Source organism: Mya arenaria, chromosome 9, assembly GCF_026914265.1.
Source record: "Mya arenaria isolate MELC-2E11 chromosome 9, ASM2691426v1".
NCBI lineage: Eukaryota > Metazoa > Mollusca > Bivalvia > Myida > Myidae > Mya > Mya arenaria.
Window position 1 is genome coordinate 30,733,210 of NC_069130.1, and position 21,572 is coordinate 30,754,781.

Below are 21,572 nucleotides of genomic sequence, written 5' to 3' on the forward strand. Positions count from 1 at the left end.
CGGGCTTGATACATGGCTTCTAGTATACGAAACGTTTGAATGATAACAAGTTTAAAGACTTAACAACACGGAAAATTCAGAAATTCATGTTTTCAAAGCCGAAAAAAATGAAAAAAAAAATCATTCACAATAGTTCGTTTGCAAAACACCCCTTTGATTGACGCAAAAATACTCAAATGAATAATTTAAAAACATTTACACTATTTTTTGTGTGAACTAAAAACATCACTTTACTCCACTTTTCGACTTTAGTTTTCTGGCAGCCCGGGACAGCCCGGAGTAGCCTCAAGCGTATAACGATATTTTTACACGGGCTGGATACAAGGCTTTAACTCTGTGTAAAGATTGGATGATTCCAAGTTTAATGACTTTAAAGCAGAGATAAGATGTAAAATATTACAGAACACTAATTATTTAACGTAATCTTGCTAGAATTTCACTCGATTTTTATCGTTCTGCTAAGACGAAATCGTGCGAAGTTTCCCGTGTAAAAAAAAACAAGTCTTCAAATTCAGAACACTTTATTTTGCCATTTAAGCTGTAATGTAGTTTCCCCTTACCACACCACGCATCAAAACGTTGTTTGCTGAATATTGTCTTTTCTTACAACACGGAAAATTCAGAAATTCATGTTTTCAAAGCCGAAAAAAATGGGGAAAAAATCATCACAATAGTTCGTTTGCAAAACACCCCGATATGTTTACACGGGCTGGATACAAGGCTTTAACTCTGTGTAACGTTCGGATGATTCCAAGTTTAATGACTTTAAAGCAAATATTATGTTACAGAACACTAATTATTTAACGTAATCTTGCTAGAATTTCACTCGAATTTTATCGCTTTGCTAAGACGAAATAACGCGACGTTTGCCGTTGTTTTTTGTAAAAAAAAAAGCGCGTCTTTAAATTCGAAACATTTTATTTTGCCATCTTAGCGGTAATTTAGTTTCACCATACCATTTCACGCATCAAAGCGTTATATGATGGATAAAGTTTTTTCTTTCATCACGAAAAATCCTGAATTTCATGTTTTCAAAGCCGAAAAAAACCCTAAAAAAGAAAATAATCTTTCGCAATAATTCGTTTGCCAATACCGAATTATTCTGTTTCGGCAATGCATTTAATCCCATGATACAAAAGCCAACATAGCTACATTATCCTGCACTTTGCCGTGCGTACAATGGCTGTGAACGCGTGTGTGCACACATGCCTGCATGGGATAGCGTGTATGAGTGTGTGGGCATGTTCGTGTGCGTGTGTGTATGTGTGAGTATGTATGGGCTTGCGTATGGGCATGTGTGCATGTGTATGTGTGTGTTCGTGTGTGTGTGTGTGTGTGTGTGTGTGTGCGTGTGTGCGCGTGTGCGTGCGCGTGCGTGTGTTTGTGTATGTGTGTGTATGTGCGTGCGTGCGTGCGTGAGTGCGTGGATGAGTGTGTGTGTGGGGGGGATAAATAAATAATATCGAAATCAATGGTTCGTATGGAACCGTGTTTAATTTGAAAGAAATGTGCATTAAACACGTTTTTTACCTTATAAGACGATAGTAGATCATAGTAAATCTCTCAGCATATACCAAAAATAAATCATTTTTAGGCTTTCTGCTATTAAATACACAAGTACCTTCTTATCAATGAATGATAGTTTGCATGAATTTATTAATTAGTAAGAAGTTAGGGTTTATCAGTCCAAATTGATGTGTTTGTTAAACACATCAAATGTTGATTTTAAATATGAATTTCACTTTAAAATATAAGTGTTTTTTCAATTAACGCCGATGTAACATTCAATTTTGACCCCGTTATATATTGACAATATGAGTATTTTTTTCTGTTAAAAAATGAGCGTTTTTTTTAAACGTTAATAACTGACATTCCCCCCCCCCCACCCCCTTCCTCAACCGTTTAACTACATCAAACCTAGATCCAAAACACTGAACTCTATTATCGCGTATTTTATAGGTCTGTATATTGTTACATTTTTCTCAGATAGTGACGTAGTTAGGTAAACTAGGATGATTTTAATGCACCAGCCAAGTGTAACCACGGGCCCCTGGTCCGGGGAACAGCGGGGAATTTGACTTACGGTCCAGCCAACCCCGGGTAAAAACTCCACCTCGCGGGGACGATCTAAATGCCCCCGCAACCGCGCAAGGCCCATTCCCCGCTATATTTTGCGCGAAGACAAAACCACCGCATTCACCCGGCACTGCGGGGACACGTGAAAGGTAAAAAGTTAAAAACACGGCCCATTTCCCCGGCTATCCCCGGTATACCCCCGGACCTGGGGGACGTGGTTACAATTGACTGTTGCATACGCAAAGTCCAATGAATTGAAAGATTATTGATGTGTATTATCAAAAAATTATAATTCGGCAAATTTCGAAAGCCTCTCATTAAAATAGCCGCCAGATTTCAGTCATCCGTTGATTGAGAATGCTGGTAATTCAGCGCCCGTCTTGTGTGGAATTAGATAGTTTGTTCAACAGCAATAACAGATATCCCTAGCATTAAACTTACTGGACATGCGTGCGTGCGTGCGTGTGCTTGCGTGTGTGTGTGTGTGTGAGTGTGTGTGCGTGTGTGTATGCGTGTGTGTGTGTGCGCGCACGCGCGAGCGTGTCCGCATACCTGCCTGCGTGCGCACGTGTTCTTGAGTGTGGGATGGTTTGTGGGGTGAGTTTTTACGCATTCTTACGTGCGTGCTTTTATTGTACCTGCGTTATGTGCGCTATAACCACCCTAAATGAGCTTATATAACCTATTTAACTATAGTTCATTTATAATCGGTGCTATAATGATTTGATAATTTTTATTATTCGGAGTTTAACAGAAAAAAAAACATGTTGAATTTTGAATTCAACGGAAATACACAATGTCTGTTATAGTATTGATCAGCGGTTTTTATCAATATAAGCTCTTATTAACAATAATAATATTACGTATAACGTCATGTTAAACGTTTTAATACAATACGCATTGAATTAGAAACAGGTATAGGGGTTAGATTATTTGATACTGCGCAAAAAACGAAGTCGGTAAGGTACACTTTTCTGGATATCAGGTGATTTGGGGTTGGTGGAATTACCGAAATCCCGAAAATCCCCGTAAATACCGAAAATCCCTTCCATTCTCTGAGGTAAATAGCGTTTTCTTTAATACGCCCGGATTTACTACTTTATTGTGTTCGAATGTTGTATGCCGTAATTGTTGGAGGTTGGAGAGGGGTGGGGAAGCCTGGGGAGGGTGGGGGTGGGGGTCGTGGTGACTAAAACCCGGGACCCCCTTTCATTTTACATCGAGTGTGCGAGGTGGTTTGTACGCCGGGAGTAATTACTTATTATTAGTGTCATCGCTTGTATGCAATAGTTGGTTGTAGAGAGTGGAAGGGGAGTCGGTGGAGGGGTGTTGGGGTGACTTAAACGTAATCAAAACCAACGAAGTATGATAACAAGATTTATTCATTCAGTTTCGTTTATGAAAATTGTACTGTATTGGATGACACCGCACAGCAAGACACTTAGATGTGTGATCTGATAAGACAGCAGACGGTAATAAAGATACACAGAAGTTGTGTACTTTACATGGGCTGGAGTTATTTTGTTATCGTAGATATTGATATTTAATGTTTTAACTTCAAACTAGTAATTCAATTGATATCACATTAGATTTTTTTATTAATTTTCTGATTTTTAATATGTCGTACATTGATTGTTTAATAGCTTTTGTATTGATATTGCTTGTAATTAGTTACCAGTTTATATTGTTGAAAGCGCCTTTGAACGTGTATATAGAAATGGTGCTGTTTAAGTTAATCGATAAATAATAATTAATTGTGTATTGTGAACAAGTTGTGTGTCGAGAAAGGTGAATAACTGGTATCAAGCGGGAGTTGATTATACAATTGTCCTTATGTGTATCATAACGAATTGTATGTGTCTCAACTGTTATGTGGAATCGCTTGGTATGTTTCATTGCACAATCTCGCGAAGAAAGAAATGCAAATTGTACAATTTCACTTAAATACCATCACTGCACCTAAATACGAATCATCAACATCATATTAACATTGGTCATGATAGGAAAGTGTTATTAATGAACAAAGGCATAATCTAATATTTTATATCGTAAAGCATACCGTTTAATTACTTACATGCAATACTCGTCTCAATATCGATATGGACATGTCATTGTGAGATATTGGTCCATGTCTGTTATCTATCAGTAATGACACCCCGCTGTGACAGATTCTTATCGTGCGGTCAGTACCTGGAACCATGCTGTCACTGATGACTATAATACGATGTGTATTGAACCCCAATCAATGGCGTTCTGGTTCAAAACGGAATGCTCCTGTGAACCAGAAATTAAATCTTGTATTTACACGGAGGTAACAAGTAAGAGTACGCGGTGTATGAAAGAAACATTGGAAGTCTGAATATTTATTTCTTAGTGTAATGCAGTTCAAGAGTACGTTGCACGTAAGTGTTAACGATATTAAAGAAATTTAATATAATACACCACTGAGGGCCATATGACATAATAAGGACAGGCCATTTACCCATCGAAGGTGTATATGGACCGAGGCGTAAGCCGAGGTCTGTTCACCTTCGGGGGCTGAGTAGGCGGTTATTATAATGCCATATGTCCCGAAGTGGTATATTATATGAAAGAGGATGATCTTAAGCGAAGTGATATTGCTAATTTTCGACCATATGAGAGCGTTCAGTTATGGCAGGATGAATGTGGACTTGAATTGGACCAAAGATTTGTATTATATATATATTTTTTTCTAATTAAGATGAAAAACAGATTGTTCATTCACCGTGCCATATCCAGGCCACACCACGAGGAGGCACTCTCGTCATGGCCCATCCCCCACCCCCACCGAAAACCTACCCTCATTTAGTTGAAGAAGTTTCAACACATTCCTAATTTGTTACGTACTACAGCTTCAGAGAACATTGAAATGCAACAGCATCTTCAAAAAATCATAAAAAATTGGTTTAATTGAAAATAACCTCCCTCCCTTATGGACTTTCATTTCGTATTATTTTAATACGGACTGCTTATGCAATGTTAAAAATATTCATCAATTAATCCCGAAAGAAATCGATACTTATTTTGAAATAATCATCCTATTCTGCGAAAACAGTTAGGTTGCCGAAACATTCACGGGAATGACCGTAAAGTGATATGTTCGAATTAAAGGTAATTAACAACCGTCTTGCCACTATGGCAGTACTCGTGAACTGTACCTTGTTTGTTATATAGACCTATCTAGCTCACAAACATTTTTCTATAAACCTTAATATCCCGTTTTAGAACTATTCACATAAAGGCACACCAGCATTTTAATGGGTTAGTAATCATACAGAAATGCAATGTTTTAAGTCCACGTAAGAGAGCTATGTAATGGCTCTCTTCAGCAGCAATGTAGCACTAACGCGCAAGGGTACACATATGATAGCCTGAACATTCAGTGTATAAAACAAAATAAATAAAACATATGTACAAGATGTAAAACTGAGTTGACAAAACAGTTGTATAATGACTGTCAATTATCAATCAAAGCATACAAAGAACCCATGGCTAGAAAGATAGGTATAATGGTGTGACATTGTTGGCAGTACTGTTGAATGTCACGTCAATGCATATGTCTCAGCTTTCCCTAAAGGGGGACATAAACTGAAAACATAAGCACCCTTTCTTCATTTTTTAAGTACAGTTGTTACTTCATGCGTACCTCAAAGACTCGAAAGCGAAACGCGAGGAAAATATGCCTGTAACATGTCATGTTGTCGAACTCTTCATGAACTTTTCCTGAACTATTTTTATTTATTTGTTGTTGATGCGATATAGAGAAATATTTTATCATAAAGCGATGATTATGGAATAATCCATCCCAGTAAATGTAGTCGACATTGTACAATTTGCATTTCTTTCTTCGCGAGATTGTGCAATGAAAGATACCAAGCGATTCCACATACCAGTTGAGACACATACAAATCGTTATGATACACATAAGAACAATTGTATAAATTAGGCACACAATTGTTAGATATTCTTTTTCTTATGTACAAATGATTCAAAGGTAATATTTCTAGTATTGATACAACCTTATTCATTGTGATTTGACTATAATGTTTTCTGGCTTCATGTGAATGACCGTCCGATACTCGTATTGGGTATCATATGAATTGTAGTTAGAAATTTACATTATATATCTGCCGCCATGTATATATGTTTTGTATATGACCTCATTTGCCATGTTTATGGTATGAGAGAATAAACCGTGTTTGACTTTGACTTTGAATATAATCAACTCCCGCTTGATACCAATTATTCACCTTTCTCGACACACAACTTGTTCACAATACACAATTATTATTTATCGATTAACTTATACAGCACCATTTTTAACCACACGTTCAAAGGCGCTTTACAACGAAATAAACGGATAATTTATTACAGGAAATATCAATAACAAATAATACACCTTTAAAACATTCAATATACGATATACTTAAAATACGAATAGCAATCAAACACAATAAAATGTGATATTGAACTAGTCGTTAAAACATTAACATATATGAAATTAAAAGGACTTCCCGGGATTTAGCCTTCCCCCTCGTCCGACTTCCACACCCCCCTCCACAACTATGGCATACAGGACGACCAAAATGAAGTATTAAATATTGGCGTACACACCCTCGCATACTTTTTTGTATACGGTAAGGTACGACCCTACCCTCCCTTACCTCTACAATTTGAAATGAGATATGTGAAAGTAGTATTTGAGACTTCTTCGTAGCCACCACCCCCTCCTCCGACTCCCCCACCACTCTCCAACCAACCTCAACCACGACATACAACCCACTTAAACACAATACAGTTTTAAACCATACTGCATACTCTTGTGTATGTACTTAGAAATATGAATGGGGTTCCCGGGGTTTAATCACTCCCTGCCCCACCCCAACTACTCCGACTCCCCCACCCCTCTCCAACCACCAAGATATACAGCATACAACCCACTAAAACACAATGCAGTTTTGAAGGAACGGCGTAAGAACCTCCTCGCATACTCTTCTTTTGTACGAACTTTTGAAAATGAAAGGGGGTCCCGGGTTTTAGTCACCACGACCCCCACCCCCACCCTCCCCAGGCTTCCCCACCCCTCTCCAACCTCCAACAATTACGGCATACAACATTCGAACACAATAAAGTAGTAAATCCGGGCGTATTAAAGAAAACGCTATATACCTCAGAGAATGGAAGGGATTTTCGGTATTTAAGGGGATTTTCGGGATTTCGGTAATTCCACCGACCGGGTGATTTGTATTTAAACATTGAATACATGTATTTAAAAATGTTTATACTTATTGTAATCTTAAGTCATATTTTATTTATTCTTTTTTCTTAAATCTTAAAAAAACAATACCTTAAAAGTATATCTTAACAAACAAAATGCTTTATTTTATGCACAAGAATGATACACATTTGAAAATATAAAAACATCGCAAAATAACGTCACTAGTACACACTTTATAGGTTCCATGTACTCATAATGATATTTCCTACTTTTACGAATATTATTTACATCAAAATTTACATTAAACAATCGATATATTTGGAGGATTCATTCATTTTGCGTTTCCTTTGCTTAAATTAAAAAAATCAGAATTTTTTGCTTTCCTATTTTCCTTTTGTCGGGACTCTAGAGTAACATCGATTGATAGCAACGGGTTACTTATAAGCCCCGCCCAGTTTGGACGCTGCTTGGTCAGTCTGATTTGAAGCGGCTAGTCTGACAGGCAGTCTGCGTCATGTCAATTCATTATTGTTGGAGATCATGGAGGAAAGCGCCGGGCAACTGATAAGCCCCGCCTTATCTTGGCGATGATTATGCAATCGATTATCGGTCAGCTGGTTTGACTGGCATCTGCTTCATGTACGGTAGAAACCAATTGCAGAAGATTAGTCATTCTAAAATGCCGTCCAGGCTTTTTTTTTTTGATGGGTAGCCTGGAACGTCGTCCAGGCTACCCATCATTAAAAAAAAGAGCCTGGACGGCATTTTAGAATGACTATGCAGAAGATATAATATACGCAATTTAAAATTAAGAATTTTAGATAGGTTTTATTTATTCTATTCCTGCCGATTAAGATTTTATTTGAAGCGATAATTTGGACAAATTAATTGTCTTCTATAACATCAGAACATATTGTTTTGTAATACATGTGTGGCTTATTATTAATATTATGTATTCTCGACTTTCCAATAGACCATAATCCTTTGCGGCATGGTGACTTCCGGTTTATTTCCGGGTTATGACGAAGTACAATAACAGCGATAAATACGGACAAATTATCATTCCAGGTTTGTTATAATTTATTTATTTTTATTAGATTTGTCATTTTAATGAGTTTATATTACATTATTGTGATATTATTGGAATGTCATGAGCTATAAATCGCTTGACTGTTTACTTGGACAGTTAGTTCTGGTGGGTGGGGTAGATGGTTCAGAAAAGACTGCAGTTACTATTCTTATTGGAGTATTATAAACAACAAATTCTCATCTATTCTAAAACATTTGTTTTGAAAATTAACACAAATAATACATTAGTCTGTTTTACTATCTGACAGTCATAATCTAATGAGGAATCTGTATGTACATTACCAGGTATAACTAATAGTCTTATGAATGAACATAAATAAATCATCATCAATATAAATTATGATATTTATACTGCTGTGTGTATTTTATTACTATGTAATAAACATTTTACATAGAGTAATTATGTCATGCTGTCACCTGTGTAGTCTCCTGAATGATTTGTTATTTTCAAATATTATGATGGCCACCGGACTAGTCGCATACCCCCAGGCCTGGAATTAAATCGGTTTCCAGATTGTCTTAAAACCCATTCATAAATAAGTCGGAGAGTAACTTACTTTTTTATAAAAATATGCTTTTTATGTTCCATTCCTTTCTTTACAGATATGATTCAAATATGCTGATGTTACCTTCTGAGATCATTACTTTCAATGAAGAACATCACTACAATTGGTTGGGCTGCTAGATTGGTAGCAACGTGATGGACAGCTAGTACCTGACATGCTATTGTTGGTTTGGCATCTATTGCTTACTGGGCCGCTATATTGGATGGACCATACGTGTTGGTTGAACAATTATAAATGGTTGGACTGGAAGTGTTGGTTGGACCACCAGTGTTGTTTGGACTGCTTGTTGGACAGAATGTGTGATAGACAACTAGTGTTATTTGAATCACTGTTGGGTCATATTGGTTTGATTCCCATTGCTAGTACTTGTTGGATCTCTTTTGTTGGTTTAACTGTTGTTTTTTTACTGCTGTTATTGATATTCATACATGTATAATATGTTAAGTGCTTAGTATTCAACACTTATTATTATTATTGTTATCATAAGAAATAGTATTATTCAAAAATCATATAAATATATAAAATTAAATATTTTTTTATGTCCTTGTACTTTAGTTATGTTTTACATTTACAATGTGCATCATAATGTTTTATTATATGAACAACTCTTTTTATAGATATTTAAATAAACATTAATTCTGTACAACCATTTTTTGTTTCTTTTGCTACAATTTGTATGATAGTGTCAGACATTTTCTACAGAAATGATAAATTTGTCATAAAAAAAAACACAGCAAAAAAATCAGAGCTCATGGTAACTTCTTTAAATGCTGATTTTCATCAAAATGAATAAGTTGAATTGCATCATTGAATGTATGATTCTTCATTAAATTTGATGAGATCTCCTGCCAATTGACCTTTAGGGACATGCACCTTTAAAACTGCAATCTTACAGATTAACCGATTTTGATATCATTGCCTTCAATTCAGTCAGTCATATAAGATGATTCACAAAATAACAGATCTCAGTTGTTTGAAACACTGTCAAAAGACTCCATTTTCTTAAAGCGTTAGAAACGCTTTTTAACCATAAATATATCCATTTTCAAACAAAGATACGTACAAATGTTATCTGATCTTCTATCAGCAATCTTTTATCACTGGTTTTCAGACTTTTTTTGTCAAAACGGTCAAGATAATTCTGTAAAAATGTTTTATGATCTTCCATCAGCAATCTTATATCACTGGTTTTCAGACATTTTTTGTCAAAATGGTCAGTCTGAGAATGCAGCTTTAAACTTGAGCACTGTATTTACAATGATGAACAATTTTAGCTATGAAAATTAAAATACATAGGAGCAGATGTATTGAATCATTCAAGTCTTGAAACATTATGTATGATCTTGCTGGACATGAGCCTATTGTTTCTTGAAATTTGCATGTGTACCAAGTTTCATTTAAATCTCAAGGCTGTTTGAATTTGGGCCAAGAAAATATTCGGCCTACAGTACTGCGCTAACGACACCTAGGCTTATTGACTATAACAATACTAAAGTATCATGATAGGAAAAAGCTCGAAGCAAGGGCTGCCAGAAAAAGCACGGTGTTCCTACAAACTAAGTTAACCGGGTGGCTAGTTATTGCCCACAAACGTTGACTCGATTTTATGTCTTTTTAATATTAACCATGGGAGTTTACACAGTCATTGGAATAAAAAGATCATAGACAATCATATTAATAACAACGGTATTTTTTACAATTTAATAATAACATTTGATATAATTCAAAAACAATAAATTGTCCTTGGTATGCAATAATCCCTTTAAAGGTTCATTTGCCAAGGGTTCAAAAACCAAATCTTGCTTCTTTTTGAAAAATCTCTTGTTGGACTGTTATCGGCTATAGTGTTGTTTCACATCCTGTGTCATAATTTTAAGTTCTACATGTCTACTTTTTGTACCAAACATTTAAATTTATGTCACTTGTGTGCATTTCTTTAGTCCTTGCAGTCAGGGAAAGTTTTCATTCATATTGACACACTTAATTTATTTTATCTCTGTTCTTGAACCGATTCCGTCTCTTGTGTTTTGCACAAATTTTTCTTGTAAAACCACTGATATAGCAGGTGCTATCAGATCAATGGTATCAACTGCCTACTCCTGTTGAGCATCAACTTGGCGGAATCAAACATCCAGAATGGACATCTCTGAAATAAAATAAATAGTTTTATCATCGTCCAACTTAGCCAGAAAAAATAAAAATACAAAAGACTCTTAACTGTTAAAGCTGCACTCTCACAGATATACCGTTTTGACAACTTTTTTTATTTGTTGTCTTGGAAAGAGGCAATTTCTGCGTAAATATCTGCAAACCAGTGATATAAGCCTGCTGACAAAAAAATCAGATCACCGATTTTCATATCTCCATTTAAAAATTATTATTTTATGGCTAATTTTAAAAGCGTTTCTAACGGTTTAAAAAAAATGCATTAAAAATTATTTTATTTACTTAAAAATGAAAATCCGCGATCCAATGTTTTGTCAGCAGTCTTATATCACTGGTTTTCTTGCACGTTTGCATAAATTGGCAGTCGAAGACAAAAAAACAACAGTTGTCAAAATGTTTAATATGTGAGAGTGCAGCTTTAATATCAGTCAGATATTTAAATAGTTACAATTTACTAGTACAATATTAATAAGCTGTTATTTTAAGACCTGCATATTTGTTTACATACAGCACAGCAGTCAGTATTTAAATGCCCTTCTTAATCACATTTAAGCTTCATTTACTTGACTGTTTTGAAGTTGCAGATTTTAACAATTTCACACTAATTGCAACATATCATTCATTTAATTTAATAACAAACTCAACAAACCACAATTGAATGCATACTTTATAACAACCAATATGTATTTGAAGTCTTTGAGAACTACTATGAAAGTCTTTACCATAATATTTGTTATTTTACCCCACCCACTTAAATGTGTATTGAAGTTGGGTATAAACGTCAAAAACTTCATTGACATTTACAAAAAGCGGTAGATATTTATAGAAGAATGTATAACCTGATGTTCCTAACATGTTTTACTCACCTATCGATCTATTTTGCCAAGTATGCTCTTCCTTTCACTCGTATCGATAACTAGGAAATTGAATGCGGAAATAAACCGGAAGTCACCTTTGTCGCAAAGCATTATGGGCTTCTGGAATAAGGCGAATGGATTATATTCAGGATGATTGAAGCTTTTATGTGTAAAACATGTTGCAGTTTTGTGAGTTTACCGATACTGAAACTGTTCCCATATTCCCGTTCACACATTTCAGAATTTTAAAATTAAGCTTAAAAGCTACACTTCTTTATCATGCCAAGAAATACCAGCCATTTTTTCCAGTTTTCATTTCTACACGAGAGTCAACTTCAGCTACACATTAACCACTAATTGAATTGACCGAGAATTCTCATGTTATCGTGCCTAGGGAATTGCTGCGGTTTGGGTCAAGATATGGAAGAATGTATTTAATTTAGCCAAGAAAGATATTAAGAAGTATTAAGTGTTATACATAATTATTGACAAGTTAAAATTAATATAAACTTATACATAAACTAACTTGTTGGTCTTTAAAAACAGCTGCATTCTCACAGTTATACCATTTCTAGAACTTTTTTTTTTTTTTCCTTGGAAAGAGAAAATTTTGGCGTAAATGTCTGCAAACTAATGATAAAAGATTGCTGACAAAAGATTAAATTTTAGTTTTTCATATTCCGTTCGAAAATTAATGATTTATGGCTTAAACCGTTACTAACATCAACTTTGAACTTAGATATAAAAATCTGCGATCTAATTTTTGTCTGCAGTCTTATATAACTGGTTTTCATGGATTTTCGCAAAAATTAGCTCGTTCCAAGACAAAATCATTAAAAAAGTTGTCAAAACTTTCAATCTGTGAGAGTGCAGCTTTAATGAGTAACATTAAACTGTTTTAAACATGTGGCAGCTGTTAATCAAAATGGTACGCTTATGACAATCGTTTTGTTTGGAATGTAAATGAAACCTGTATTGCCTTATATGAATCTAGTTGTATTTATCAATCTAATGTATTTAGGGGTTTTACTAAGCGTATAGAAGCTTGATTGATTTCGCATTTTATAAAAGATACGAAAACTCTTAATTATTCATTTTGAAAGCTTTGTCGTTGATCACTGTATTTTTTTTATAAAACTCTTTAGTACTGTCGAACCCCATTGGCTCGAACTCATACGGACCGGCAAAAATACCTCGAGCCTCGGGAAATTCGAGCCAAGCGGGAATGGTAACCTTTAGTATAATGAAACATCTTCGGGCCAACGAGGAATTCGGGCCAAACGAGTTAGAACCAACGGAGTTGTACTGTATACGTAAACACCATGGAAAATACAATCGTAACTTGAAAATATATCATATTGGTGAAATTGAACTTCGAATGTCAAATCTACTTCAATTGTGTTTACATCATCATGAACACATTCTAGGGCACTGTGAATTCATTTTCGTATAACAGATGCATCTTGCATTTTCTTCATACCTTGATATGTGTAAGAACATATTTTGGCCGACATAAAATCACTATCCTTGAGTGACTCGTTTTCTGTATTGACGTAACGTTCACTGGTGATACATCTGACAAAATTAGACAACCGTATTGTAATGTAATACTTGTAGACTTGTTGTTATTTTTGGGACCCTGGCATGTTGTATACCATTGGACACAGCAAAAAATGCGCTTTAATGTGTCAATGCATTGCCAGAAATATATTTTGATTTAAATTATGCAAAACATATTTAGTGTTTTGTATGACGCTAATTTTAACGTGTCACAGCGTCACAACAACAGGGTCATTTTTCATTATATTCCTCTACAATATTTACGCGGGAAAATGCAAACGACAAAATTTTGTAGCAGACGTTACCGACGTCATTTCCGGTCTTACTGGTTGTTTTTTCGATGCGGTCGCACGCATGTCGCATTTGCCAGCAGGGTAAAAAGCACAGATGCCAAGATGTCACATTTGAAATAGGCTGCACGAGCTAACGAATTTGATACAGAAGAACTAGTATATACGTATGACAATGGGTAAGTTCGTTTGCACACCTCTAAAATAGACATTTGTGTCGAAAATTCCACAATTATTTTTGTACTTTAATATCTTTATAATCAAACAATTATAGTTTTTATTTCTAATTTACAGATGTCCGCTAACGTCGTTTGTATGGTTATGCTCTAAACGGTTGAATATTATTTTATTATCTACGCCTTTTTATGATAAGCATTAACAAAATAATTTTCAATATTGAAATCGTGAACACACCTTAATGTCCGCTCTAGATTTATGCGACGTTTGAATATCGAAAAACGGATAAACTTGGCGTATTTGTAATCTAACCAGTTAAGTTATAAGTTTAAAAATTAGATATTGTGATTGTAATTTTAAGTAGGATTATCGTGATATATTTATTTTGTATAACATAACGCTAACTATTGAATGACAATTCCAAACGCATGTCGCAAAACGGTACGAAAACGTTCAAATTAATGACAATGTACGAAGGCAGAGCTAAATCTTAAGTCATATTTCATATGAACATTCAATAGGAATATTATTTGATTTTGTACCGTAATTTTGTAAATTTATTTAGGAATTAAATTGCCAATTATCAGCCGTTTTCAACAGAAACTGAGAAAGTGAGTGTTTAACATAACAAATACTGTGTCGCACTGGCTCGAATTTGCCCAAATTTTATGGGATAGTAACGTAACGTCACACTGCGTCAATAAAACGTGTCTTAATAATTATGGATACGAACAGTAGGCGTATCATATAAATAGCATCGTTATCTATGTGCGTGATTAAATCACTAAAAGGAACATTGTATAATTTGTTTCAGATTTCGACAAACCACCGGCGTTTGCGAGTAACTCGGAAAGAACACAAGCAGAAAAAGCAATTGAGACGCAAACATCAACAAGAATTATCAAAAAAGAAACAACATAAACTTCAACAACATATTGTGAAAGGTACATTTTATATAAAAATATTGTTTGATTTTATATAAAAAAAAATGTACATTAGTAAAATCAGGCTATTTGGTTACTTCCTTATATAAATAGCTATGGTAAATGTTAACCGTAAGATCAAGGGCTTTGAATGATAGTGTTGAAACAACCAATCTACTGCAAAACAGACCGCGCGTTTTCGAACTGGCTGGCTGGCTAATGTTGTTCGCAAATCCGTAATAATCATTTTATCATGTTGAGGCTGAATTATTAACGCTGATTTAAGGACATTCTACATAAAAATGAATTGTGTGTCTCAAAGTTTATTACGGACAGTTATACCGAACATCTATACAATTTAAATCTCCTATTAAATGCATTCTTACATGTCCGCGGGACATATGTACATTCAATTACCACGAACCTGTTGCTTCATATATGCTTCATGCATTTCCATTTTTATAAAATTAGATGCAAGTAACATCATGGGCTACTCTGAACGACATCAAAGACGAATACGCAAGGCGATTGATGCTGAGGAACGGAGAATCAAAGCAAGGTATTTTACAACTTGAGATGTATATCTTTATTATTTACATGTATTTTTCACTTTGGTACAGGTACAAGTATTTTTACAGTAATATATTGGATTTATATAATGTCCCTAGTAATCTGTGACAATAATATATATTTTATAACCCATCATATTTTAAATTTGTTTTATACTCTTGTGAATTTCTTAATGTTTTGTTGTGATAATCTTCTTTTAAATATACATGCATATTGTAATGTATGTATATATTCCTATGTCGCACTGCACTACATCTTCAAATTCGTCGAAGAAATACCAAGGAACACGGTAAAGTACTTCCAGCCTGTGAGTCGTGTGAGAACAATACACCAAATAATTTCAACTTGTGGTACACAAATGACTGTACGTGACCTCTCGTGCTACTGTGACGAATGCATAACCGGTAACTATTCGCAATGTGAAAACAGGAACAATGTTGGGCAAATTGACAACATAAAGCTAACAATACAACGTAACACCGCAAACATTGAGACTGAATATAACGGGTACGAACATACACCTATCTATGACTTAGTAAGCAGCGGGGATGTTATTGCTGTTAAAGATGATGATACCGATTATTACCTTCTGCGTGTTGCACAGGCAATGTATACATTACTGAGTACGGAAACAGATGATTTTAGAACTACTTATGAAGCTGGAACACGGGTGATCATGGGAAATTATTTCTGTAGAAGAGGACGTTCGATTCTCAATTATAAAATTGACAATATCCACAAAGCTTTGGTGCCAGCATATTCCGTTGTTTATATTTGTTCCGAGCTGAATTGCAAAAGTGCAGCAACTGTCACATTGCCAGAAACTGTCCATATGTGAATACTGGCAAGCCTCGAACAGTAATTATAAGTAATAATAACGTGCAAACTCAAACAGATTGCGACATTGTAATCATTTGTATGTTTTATGCGTTATTCATAGTGTAAATGAATTTCAAAGTGTGCTTGTGTTATCAGTATTATTAGTATTGAGTTTATTTTTCTTTAAAACTTATAATTTTAACACCGTCTCAATATATTATTTAGTAGCCTAAGCATCGTAATAAAATGCTGATTTCTACTGTATATTAAAAGCTTTTTCAATATTGTTATGAATGTATTTATGTTATGCATGTCCATAATTTGCAAAGGAAACGGTAATAAACGTAAACATGCATGATAACAACGTTTTTTTGTTCGCAACGTCAGTTTCCGACGTGACGCTTACGCGTATCACCAGTGAACGTTACGTCATTATATTGCCCCGCAACCTCTAAAAATGATAAATGACTTCCCACGATCGTGTCTGTAAAAAAGTATATAACCCCGAACAGAACCGAATATGTTCTATTGAAGTTTAAATAGATATATTAGGTGAGCATGTTTGGTCATTTGGTGTGTGCGCTTCAAATCTTAGTAATACAGCTAGTAATGCTTAAGTTTTTGCTGTCCATACTACCACTACTGTTTCTGCTATTGCGACTGTCATCAACACCGCAAAAAACACCAGCGACGCCACCACCACCGCAACCATCACCACCACCGATATTGTGATGACTTTGCTTCCCCTAAAACAACTGACGCTGCTGTTGATACTGTTGTTGTTGCCACTTCTACAGCTTCAGCTATGACTCCAACTACTAACTATCCAATACTACTGTTAATCTCGCGATAATCAACTATAAGCAGTTGTGGATGAAGGGACTACGTTTTTATATCATTTATTTACTTAAAATGATGAAGGCACAAAATAAAAACAACCCTTTTTCGCAGATTTTCGACATCCACCGAAAAAATACCTCCCCGGTATCATTTTAATTCTTGCAAATTAAGTCAAAATATTAGTTTTAACATATAATATTATATTTTACAACGATTTTGAAAATCATTATATCAATTGCTCATGTTGGCACGATTTAACGCGAGAGTGTGAGCTTGTTCAGTGGTGGAAATCGGAGGACGAGTGATAAACCAAATGTCCGGCCCTATACCAAACTCACATGCGCCCACGCCGGGAATCGAACGTGGGATCTTCTTAGTGAGAAGCGAGCGCGCTTACCAGTGCGCTAACCGGACAACCGTTTGAGTAGTTTTTGCTGCATTTTTGAGTTATTCAAATGTTCCAAAACAAGTTGTTGGCCCGGGCCTACAAGGCCTATATGTAGCTACGCAACTGTTTGTACTTGTTGTTTTCTATTTTTAAACATTACTCAAATGCTTGGTTTAGGGAGTTATATTCCGTTGTCAAGGAGATTACATCAAAGTTTTAGCATTAGTTAATCAAGTTCAGAAGATCATGTCTATAATCAGAAACAAACTATTATTGAAATGTTTGTGTTATGTTTGACAAGTATCGAAATATAAAAATTGAGATGAAGCGTAAAACCTCAGAATTATGTACTACTCCAAAAACTGATTAAATTTCGATGATTTCGCTATAAGCAGATAACTGATAATAGCTGCCTAGAGAATCACAAAACCATTGACTGGAAAATTTTGCATATTGTCTGGTATATGCAGGCATAGCCCCTGAAAACAAGGGTTTCCTTCTTAATCGAAAATTGGATAGGATTTCTTGGCATGTAAATTATCTTCCCTTGGATTGCAGGAAAGACATGTCTGCTAGTAATATTACGTAAACTACTTGTTGTTCTGAAACAGTTCACATATTTCCTTTGCTTGGAACTCATTTAACGTGGAATTATCCAAACATTACAAATACTGAAAAACTTGTATCCAGCCTGGGTTAAAATACTATAAAACGCTTGGCATTGGTGGAACGAGCAAGATTTGCTAGCAGGCTGAAACCTAAAAATGAGTATAAAGAAATGCCTGAGTTTACATGAAAAGAATGGTGTAAAGGTTTTAAAAGTATACCTTCTAGTAGTTTGCGTCAACTATTGTGAAGGAATTTTCATTTTTTTCTGTGTTTTTTTTTCGGTTTCGGAATAATAATAATTAGTGTTCTGTAACATTTTACATCTTATCTTTGCTTTAAAGTCATTAAACTTGGAATCATCCGAACGTTACACAGAGTTAAAGCCTTGTATCCAGCCCGTGTAAAAATATCGTTATACGCTTGAGGCTGCTCCGGGCTGTCCCGGGCTGCCAGAAAACTAAAGTCGAAAAGTGGAGTAAAGTGATGTTTTTAGTTCACACAAAAATAATAGTGTAAATGTTTTTAAATTATTCATTTGAGTATTTTTGCGTCAGTTAAAGGGGTGTTTTGCAAACGAACTATTGTGAATGATTTTTTTCCGTTGTTTTTTCGGCTTTGAAAACATGAATTTCTGAATTTTCCGTGTTGTAAGAAAAGACAATATTAAGCAAACAACGCTTTGATGAGTGGTGTGGTAAGGGGAAACTACATTACAGAGAGATATTCTTTAATTCCTCCGATATGAAGAGACATGACACATTATATCAGAACATAATAGGCAGGGCCCCAACTTATATATAATTTTCACTAGAATATATATATATAACATTCTAGTGAAAACATTGTTGTATAAACGACATTTCATTCATAATTCATAAAACTATTGAGCAACAAACAAACAAGGTCAAGGTCTTATTTAAGGTCAGATGATCTTCTTTATATAAACTCATTTTAAATTTGGCTTCCTTTTGGTGTAATATTGGTATGAACTTGTCGAAATGATTTTCTAATGGAAGATCAGACATATGATTTAAGGTGTGTTTCTTTCTGAAGACAAAATTTGCAGCATATTTAAAGGACTGGTATAAAACGATTATATAAGGTGAATACTGTATGACACTATTAATTATAAATGTTAATACAAGTATAGTCTCTCTCTCTCTATATATATATATATATAAATGTATATTTTAAAGTGGTATTTTACTGAAATTATATAAAGTAGTTTGCATTTTAAATGTACTTGACTATTTATATGAGTCATTTCATCAAGTACAATTCTCTCGCTTTATTTGAATGGATATTTAAGCTTAACTTTGAGCAGAGTTGTTTCCCTTTGTACCAATTTTGTCATGGAATATTTGTTATCTACAGAAGTAAACAATGATGATTTTGTTTAAATGTAATGTTTTTTTATACATGACGTAGATTTTTATAAAGTTTACAATTAATAAAATGAATTGTAACATAACATGAATAATCTTTATTAAATGTGGCTTTTATGAAATCATATAAAAATGATGATGGCACTTTCACTTCTGTTATCAAAGTAAGTGATATTCATCAATTAAAAATAAATTATGTGGACAAACTATAAATTATTTGGACATTTATTGTATTTTGACCTTCAAATGACCTTGACCTTAACATTCATGATGCTAAAGAAATAGGTAAATTCTACGCATAGTATTATATAAGTATTATCTATGTTTATATTAAGCATTTACTTCATACATAAATCTGTTACATTCGTGCAGACATACACTTCGGCAAATAATTTACAGAGGTTTCAATTACCCAACCCACTCAAAACAAACTGCTGCTATTAGAAAAAAAAACATATATAATAACAAGCTTTTTTCAAAATAACATCATTGTGGCTTGCATAATGAAATTAGCTTATTGTAAACATAACTTGGTGATTATTATTCAATAAAACAGAAATAAACGCAGGTATTTGGCAAAAAAAGTGTATTTTTTTGTAAAAAAGGCTAATATTTTGAAAAATATAGATTATAATTCAACAAAGACAATTTTGAAGTATTAGAAAATGTATTATCATAAATTAGACAAATTAATACTACTTCAAACTTCAAAAAAATCCTAATGAGATGGGTTTTCTATGCAAGAGGGTATTTTTTTAATTTGGCGGCCATCTTGACGGCCATCTTGGATTTTGGCTTTTCGCAAGAGATATTTTTATGCCAACAGCACTTTTTGTAAATGATAGACATCCTCCTACATAATCAGTAACACAGATTTTGTATAGCAGGCCGGAAACTTTTTTCTGAGAAATTGGTACCTGGGGCCCTGCCTATAATAAAAAGAAACATATTGAACAAAATTTTACATAAATTATATACAACAAACAAATATATCAGATAAGAAGGATAACTATAAATAATACATCTAGTAATACTGTATGATAACTATGCATCTATACATGTACTAATACAGTGAATGAAACATAGTTTTGTAATTTCATTTACCTTTCCCCATTCTACGAAGTCTTATTGTTATTGATTTGTTTACATATATTATAATTTCTTGTTTATATTTTGAATTTCTACCGTGCTAGCCTAAAATAACCTAAACGACGAAAAGCGAAAGTCCAGGTCATAATCACGGGAGTTATTATTTGTTGTATCCGTATTTATACAGGATCCTAATGTACTTCAGTGCCGCTTTGAAAGCCTTGACTCTAACTGTGTCCTCTATAGATAGCTGCGGAAAACCAGTTAAAAGTTCGATTAATTGCTCATCGGGTTTAAGATGACTGAACTCAAGAAAAACTTTGGCACTTAGACATTTACATAACGCTATCCATAAATCGTCTCTAGAAGAGCTCGAGATTTTACAAAACATTATTTTGTGCAAGACCATTTGTTCTGTTATTATTTCACATTCTTGGCATTTGGACACAAAACTTCTTGAAAAATATTTACTAATAATCAGCATATCAGTCCTACAATTTTTCAGTTGGTCTCTATACATGTTACTAAACTGCCACATTAAACAAGGTTCATATTCACAATCAATCGTTGGTTCACATCGTTTTCCTGTGATATTTTGTAATTGGTTACAACACAATTATTTATAGATTTATTAACAGTAGATCTCCAGCTATCATGACTCGGAAAAACTGCATCTCTCTGGAAGTGGCATAATACATGTATTAGATTATATTATCCTAAGATTCTGTAAATGTCTGGAATAAATCCTGTTACTGCACTGTTCGCTTTCGAATTTGCATAGTCTCAATAGGAATGAGTTTTTTTTTATCCTTTTTGTGTAATCAGTACGAAACAATTGTCCGGAAAATAGTAATTTTATTTTGTCTATATATGTTTCTAATGAGTAGATTCCAGCACAACTTAACGCAATCACTGTTCTTGTATATACT

General features: G+C 34.3%; 2 long non-coding RNA genes across 2 annotated transcripts; one reads left to right on the forward strand and one right to left on the reverse strand.

Moving 5' to 3' along the window:
• Positions 1-8,278: 8,278 nt before the first annotated feature.
• LOC128203311 (uncharacterized) lies at positions 8,279-9,619 on the forward strand. The gene is made up of 2 exons (XR_008255920.1): positions 8,279-8,383; positions 9,008-9,619. It is a non-coding gene; the product is annotated as an uncharacterized LOC128203311 (long non-coding RNA).
• A 1,038-nt stretch (positions 9,620-10,657) lies between these two features.
• LOC128203582 (uncharacterized) lies at positions 10,658-12,113 on the reverse strand. Its single transcript, XR_008255982.1, has 2 exons — positions 12,003-12,113; positions 10,658-11,116 (listed from the first exon to the last, which is right to left on the reverse strand). It is a non-coding gene; the product is annotated as an uncharacterized LOC128203582 (long non-coding RNA).
• Positions 12,114-21,572: the final 9,459 nt, after the last annotated feature.